The sequence below is a fragment of the Papaver somniferum genome, unplaced genomic scaffold (assembly GCF_003573695.1).
Source record: "Papaver somniferum cultivar HN1 unplaced genomic scaffold, ASM357369v1 unplaced-scaffold_21, whole genome shotgun sequence".
In the NCBI taxonomy this organism is placed as follows: Eukaryota; Viridiplantae; Streptophyta; class Magnoliopsida; order Ranunculales; family Papaveraceae; genus Papaver; species Papaver somniferum.
In genome coordinates, this window is record NW_020631041.1 from 3,331,771 (window position 1) to 3,338,088 (window position 6,318).

Consider the following 6,318-nt stretch of genomic DNA (forward strand, 5'->3'; position numbering starts at 1 on the left):
TCATGAGCAGTAGTTTAGCCGTGAAGATGGAAATGCTATTCTAAAGCTAGGGTTACCTAAAAATTTCTGTAATAGACTAATAGTTGTTTTTTAGTTTTGTGAATGCTGATAAAATGGTAACATGGGTGTTGAATTTGACTCTGAGTATTTAGTTTACCATTCTTTTGATTGAGTTAGTTTAAAGGCTATTTTAAAATGTTTTTTAATTACTGAGAGGACGAATCTGTGAACCATACATGTTTGTACAACCACCCAAATGAGAAATAAAAAAACAGGTAACTCCATTACTTATTACATGTAATTCTGGAAATGTGTTGTCTATTATAATTCTAATTCCACTGTAATTCAGTTGAGTTCTTATTTCATTTCTTGTTTGATTTCATTTCTTGTTTCATTTATTGTTTCATTTCTTGTTTCATTTCAGTCATAAGCTGGCATGGATGCATCAAGTCAAGCTCATGAAATAGCTACTCCTACACCTACAACTGCTACACCTATTGGGTTGGTGGAAGACCAACAGTACAAAGTATAAGATACTTGGACATATGTCTAAGGACATATTAGCCATTCATGTGTCTTCTGTTGCCTCTGAGTCTGCTTTTAGCACAGGAAAGCGAGTCTTAAGTCCTTGTAGAAGCTCTTTATCTACAAGGACAGTTGAGGCATTGCTTTGCACACAAAGCTGGCTAAGGAAGCCAATACAACTTGATCTTCTATCTGATTACATACCAGATGATGATGTTGAAATTGAAGAAGGTAACATATTACATTATTACTTGTGTTTGGCAGTAATAGATATAGTCTAATGGTTACTAACTGCTATTATTTTTTTTTTGCAGCGTTACTTGGTCCTATCAACAATGATGACACCACAAGTGTTGCTGACATGGATTAGAAGATCAATATTCAAGGCTACTACAGCACTGCTAGACTGCTAGTTGTTCTTTTATCAGATTTTCTCATTTTCAAGACTTAGTGTGTGTCTGTGACTACTGCTACTTCTTTTTTAAGATTTTCAAGACATTGTTTGTTTGGTTTGCCATTAATATTGCTACTTATTAGTTGTTGCTTTGAGATATTGAAAAATAGGTAAAAAAGTAAAAAACATGGCAGTAGGTTTGTTTTTTTTTCCCCTGAAATGGAACCGGAACCGAGGTACTCGGTACCGGGACCGGTCCATTTTTTTGGTACCGAAGGGTGTAAGGTACAGGTACTCGGTCTCGGCAAGAACCGAGCCGAACCGTACCGTGTGCACCCTTAAGGAATCTGCCATTATTATAGTTGGTTAACTTTTTTAAGCGCACAAGATACAAATGAAAATAAATCTTGTAATTGAAAGCTCATATTGGTGATTCTTGCGCTTTCATGGTCCTTCGTTAGCCTGATTAAGTATATTTGGTACTAACTATATGCGATCTTCATCTTAATCCAAGTCAGAAGGCTGACCAAAGTCCTGCAACACAAACTGATGCAGTCAGAAATGAAAGACCAACTTGAGCAAAATGAGAACAATCATCAAACTGATCACATAAGTCAGAATAGTTTCCACCATTGTATAACCAGACATCCGCAACAGCAACAACATAAAGTACACATAAATGGCAGGAAAACCCCTTAGAAGCACAACTTTAATCCATTCAAGAAATTCCATAACTGAAAAGATGAGAAAAATAGAATACCCATACCAAAATTGAATTACTAGTAACCATATTAACAATTAAAAGATCCAAATACATGTATTTGAACCCCAAATAAGCAATAATAGTTAAGATTAAAGAAACCCTAATTTAAGAAATTGAAATCAGATGAAGTAATTAACAATTCTTGAATACCGTAGAAAGTTGTTGGAGTTGTTTATCCAAAATCCTTTTCACCACCATCTGCACAAAATGATAAACCCAAAAAATTACTTCACTTACAATCTGCACAAAATCTAAACGAAAAAATTAGGATTTGCATAACAAAATTAAAGAAGAAAAAAACCCACTTCTTAGATTTTGATCAGTAAGACTACTAATTTCTCCTCCTTCACCATCTTGTTCAGTAGTTTAATCATTAGATCTAAAAGATGCATCAACTCATATTAAAAGACTTGATTTAAATCTACAAGGTCATAAAACACCTGATTTAAAATCAATTGATCCTGCTCTTTTTTTACCAGCGGTAATTTCTGATTGCAACCGGAGTTGTCGATTCAAATCTTTATCGATGGAAACATGTGAAGAGTTTTCATGGAGAAAAAAATGATTTCGAATTAGTTATGATGCAGAAACTCAGGGTTTTAATGATGAATATGGGTATAAGAGAAACGAGAGAAGGCGATGAGAGACTGAGATTAATGCCGAGAATAACATTTAGGCCGTGTTTGGGAGATTTGACTACGTAAAGCTTAGCTAGGGAATTTTTTTCTCTAACTTGAGCAGGATTATCTCAAGATGTATTAATAAAGATGATGTTTGTCTTTCCGTTATATCCATCACGGGTTTATCATGTATTATGTTTGTCTCTCCATATTTTAAATCTGTATTTTTATAAAATAATTATGTATTATGGATAAAATTGTCGGAGAAAAAAATAAAAACATAACAATAAATTTAAAAAAATTGAAAATATTTTGATTAATTAAAATAACTACCTCTATAACCGTCTAACCCAGGCAAGGATATTGGTATCCTGGCTATTTTGGAGAATAGCATAACCTTGCTTTTTTAGCTTCCTAAAATCAAGGAAGATTTAGTTGTTCATATCCTAGACTAGAATTAGAACAAGACAAACATAATTTAAATGTATTTTCTTGATAACCCAACTAGGATAGGCATTTCCAATGGGCCAAACACGACCTTAGGTTTCTGTTTCAGTTTTCTTAGGAACAGAACCTGAGATGCCGTTGAAATATGAGAGAGAAGTGATAATAGAGGAACGAGATTTGGAAATTTTGGGAGTTGGGACCATAAAAACTATTCCTACCCGCAGACTTAACTCTATTCCTTCTAGAAGCTTTTGTATTTACTTAATTGCCACTAAATATTACGACTTACAGCGTAGATCGATTCACTTTTCCTTGTAAAAAGTGAAAACCAAAGTCAAAAACCATTTTTTAGATTTTTTATACAGTCAAACCCACCGTCAAAAAAATTCACGGTCGCACCTATTTTTTGAATAAAAGTTCCTCGTACACCGAGATTTTCTAAAATTGTGCTTTTTTTTTTCCTATGGGTTTTAAGCATCTGATTTCTTCTGACGGAGGAGCTGAGAGTTCGTTCTCTCAACTGAAATTCTCTCTAAGTTTCATTCTCAAAGTTTTCTCTTTTTTATCTGAAGGAGTTTTGAGATTTGAAAGGTGATTTTTATGTTCAGCTTTGTGTGTGATTTTCTTTCCTGATTTTAGATCTGATTTCAAGTTTCAAGCTATCGTTTTTAGATTTGGATATAATTCTTGGAACTAACTACTATTCTCAGTGTTTTAATTATTCGTGGTTTTAGATCAGAGTGGCTGAATAAATAATAGAAGAGATTTGGGATTGAACAATAAACCAACAACTTCTGAGGATGATGGTGATGATGGATTGACTAAGGAGATGTTAATTATTTCTCTCTATTATTTTCATCTGATTTAGACTAGAAATGAGACAGTTTTACACAATTATTTGTTAAACTGATCCGAGATTTTGTATTTTTGATTAGCAGATAGATAAGCGGTTGAAATCGTCGGGATCTAGAGAAGATAATGGAGATGTTAAGTCGGAGATGGAAGCGAGTTCGGGCGAGGGTAATAATCCAGCTGAACAAACCAAAATAAAAAATGAACCCCCAAAGCAAGATTTCATGAGAAGAGGTCAAGCTACGGATAGTCAGAGTCAAGCCGAGAGAGTAATTTTCCATTTACTAGTATTAATTTTTAATTTCGTACTCAGTACATCATAGACTATAATGCTTGTTTGAACTAACTTAAGTTATTAGATCCACAATATCTATGAATGAATGCATAGGGAACTGTTTCATTTATAAGTTTTTCTTATAGAATTTAAGTGATAACAGTTGTGGGATTGAGCTGAGCTACTACGAATGGATGCATCTATAGGTGGAAGTGCTTTACAACAGCTAAAAGGATGCTGCAGTGGCAAGGTAAATGAGATGGAAGTGCAGATGGGTTTGGTGTGCATGTGACGTGCATTTAGAAGAAAATTGAGGTGTGAATAGTGATGCATAACAGGTTATGCATCTACAAAATTTGTTGCATAACTTGTTATGCATTTTCGAAATTGGTTGCATAACACGTTTTGCAGTTTTTTTTTTTTTTTGCATAACTTGTTATGCAGTCCAGAAAACGGTTACATAACACGTTATGCAGCTACTTTTTTCTTAGTATTGAAACCAACAAAAAATAAGGTTGCATAACTTGTCATGCACCCACAATAATATCTACATAACATATTATGCAGTCGTGAAAATGGATGCATAACTTATTATGCATCCGTAAATATGACTGCATAATGCATCGAGAAAATTGTTGCACAATCTTTTGTGCATCGAGAAAATAGATGCATAACCTGATATGCATCCGTAAATATGGATGCATACTGCATTATGCATCTATTTTTTATGCACGCACTAAAATCAATCAAAACAATAGTTACATAACTTGTTATAAATGCATAACTTTGTTATGCATATGCATAATTTGTTATGCAATCGAGAAAATGGTTGAATAATTCGTTATGCCTCTGCAGAATGTGTTATGCATCTTTTTTGGTGGCTGCATAATGGTTATATAGTCAGTTTTCGAAAAATTTTCCTACAATGATGATCACCACCGATTTTTTCGTGAAAAACAAAAATTTGAATTGTTGTTTGTACTCGTTGCGTAGCTTTCTTAAAAAGATTTCCAACGATATAAAATTTGTAAAATTCTAAGGCGCGGATTTTTATATATGTTATATTCAAGTTGCGTTGCCAATTATACCTCTGAAAAATTAGGCTAAAAATAGTATGCATAACGGATGTATTGATTCTTAATAATTTAGGATAATTTTGGGTGTCACGGTATCTAAAATTAATTTTGGGCCTGGCAATAAAAATATTATATTTTTTGGGCTTGTGCCTAATATTCCCTTAGAGTGAGGGAGAGGTCATCTACGCCTTTCTGAGAATCAATCTGAAATAGAAAAAAAAAATCAATGGGGTTCGTCTTCTAGGGCTTTAATGGTTTCCTTTTTAAATTATCCTCATACTTTATATAAATTCTCATTACCACCCCCATCTTGAGGCCATCTCGTCTCAGTCATCTCGGCCGAAATTTTCGGTCAAGTACCGCGTAGCCGATATAGTGCATACCATCTTGCTTGAGTGCTGAAACTGGTGATTTCGATGTCGGCCATCTTGGACGACATTGACAACAATGTTAACTGCGTTAATTGCAATGATAAGTTTCTTACTTCTCCAACATTTATTATTGGAGCACCTATTATTTTTTTCCTGCCAAAGAATCCACCTAACTATAAAATTTAAAGTAATCCAAATCTCATATTTTATTGACTTAGGTTCCGCAACTCTCCAATTCTAGATTATTGCTTTAAAAGATTCAGGAAAAACCCCATTTTAAACCTTGGCTGTCAAAGAAATAGTTTCATACCTTGCTAGTAAACTTGTAATAAATAAATAAATTGGAGTTTGTTTTCTGTTCTGAAGCACAAAACAAACAAAGAGGAGATTTTACCTTCACAGCTCTGTAGAAAAAATCTAGAATTGGCGCACCTTTATAGCACAATGTCCAAACCTAGGAACACACCTAAAAGGGAATATGAGCATTCAAGACTTGTTTACGGGGAAACACAATGAGTCTATCATTATGAAAAGTATCATAAGCCGCAGCTACCGCAAATATTTTACCATTTAACCAAGTTCTTTCATCTGCGCCTTTAGTCAAATGATTACTAGGAAAACCAATTAGTTGGAGTAACTCAATTGAAAACCTAAGTTCAGATTCTCTAAGATTTCTAGAAAAACTCAGGGTTCCATCCATCCGAATTAATAGACAATTCATCTACGAAAAAAATTCTTACATCTTGAATTCAAGATGCCTGCCGAAAAACTATCCACAACTGTTTTTTTAGAAGTATTAGGGAATAAAGAATTTATGTTACCTCCAAAGGTTTTTTGTATAATTTGTATATATAGCGCGGTCTTTTACGAACCATACTTCCAAATCCATTTAGAGTGAGGAGATGAATTCACAAGCTTCAGTTATTTGATTCCCTCACCTTTTCTTTTCTTTGAAAGCGTCACTTTTGACCAAGCTACCCAATCTCTCTTTTTAAC

At 33.9% G+C, this 6,318-nt stretch overlaps 1 long non-coding RNA gene across 1 annotated transcript; it reads right to left on the reverse strand.

The window, feature by feature from the left end:
* Positions 1-1,273: 1,273 nt before the first annotated feature.
* LOC113339893 lies at positions 1,274-2,292 on the reverse strand. Its single transcript, XR_003355177.1, has 3 exons — positions 1,988-2,292; positions 1,833-1,880; positions 1,274-1,453 (listed from the first exon to the last, which is right to left on the reverse strand). It is a non-coding gene; the product is annotated as an uncharacterized LOC113339893 (long non-coding RNA).
* Between the last annotated feature and the right edge of the window lie 4,026 nt (positions 2,293-6,318).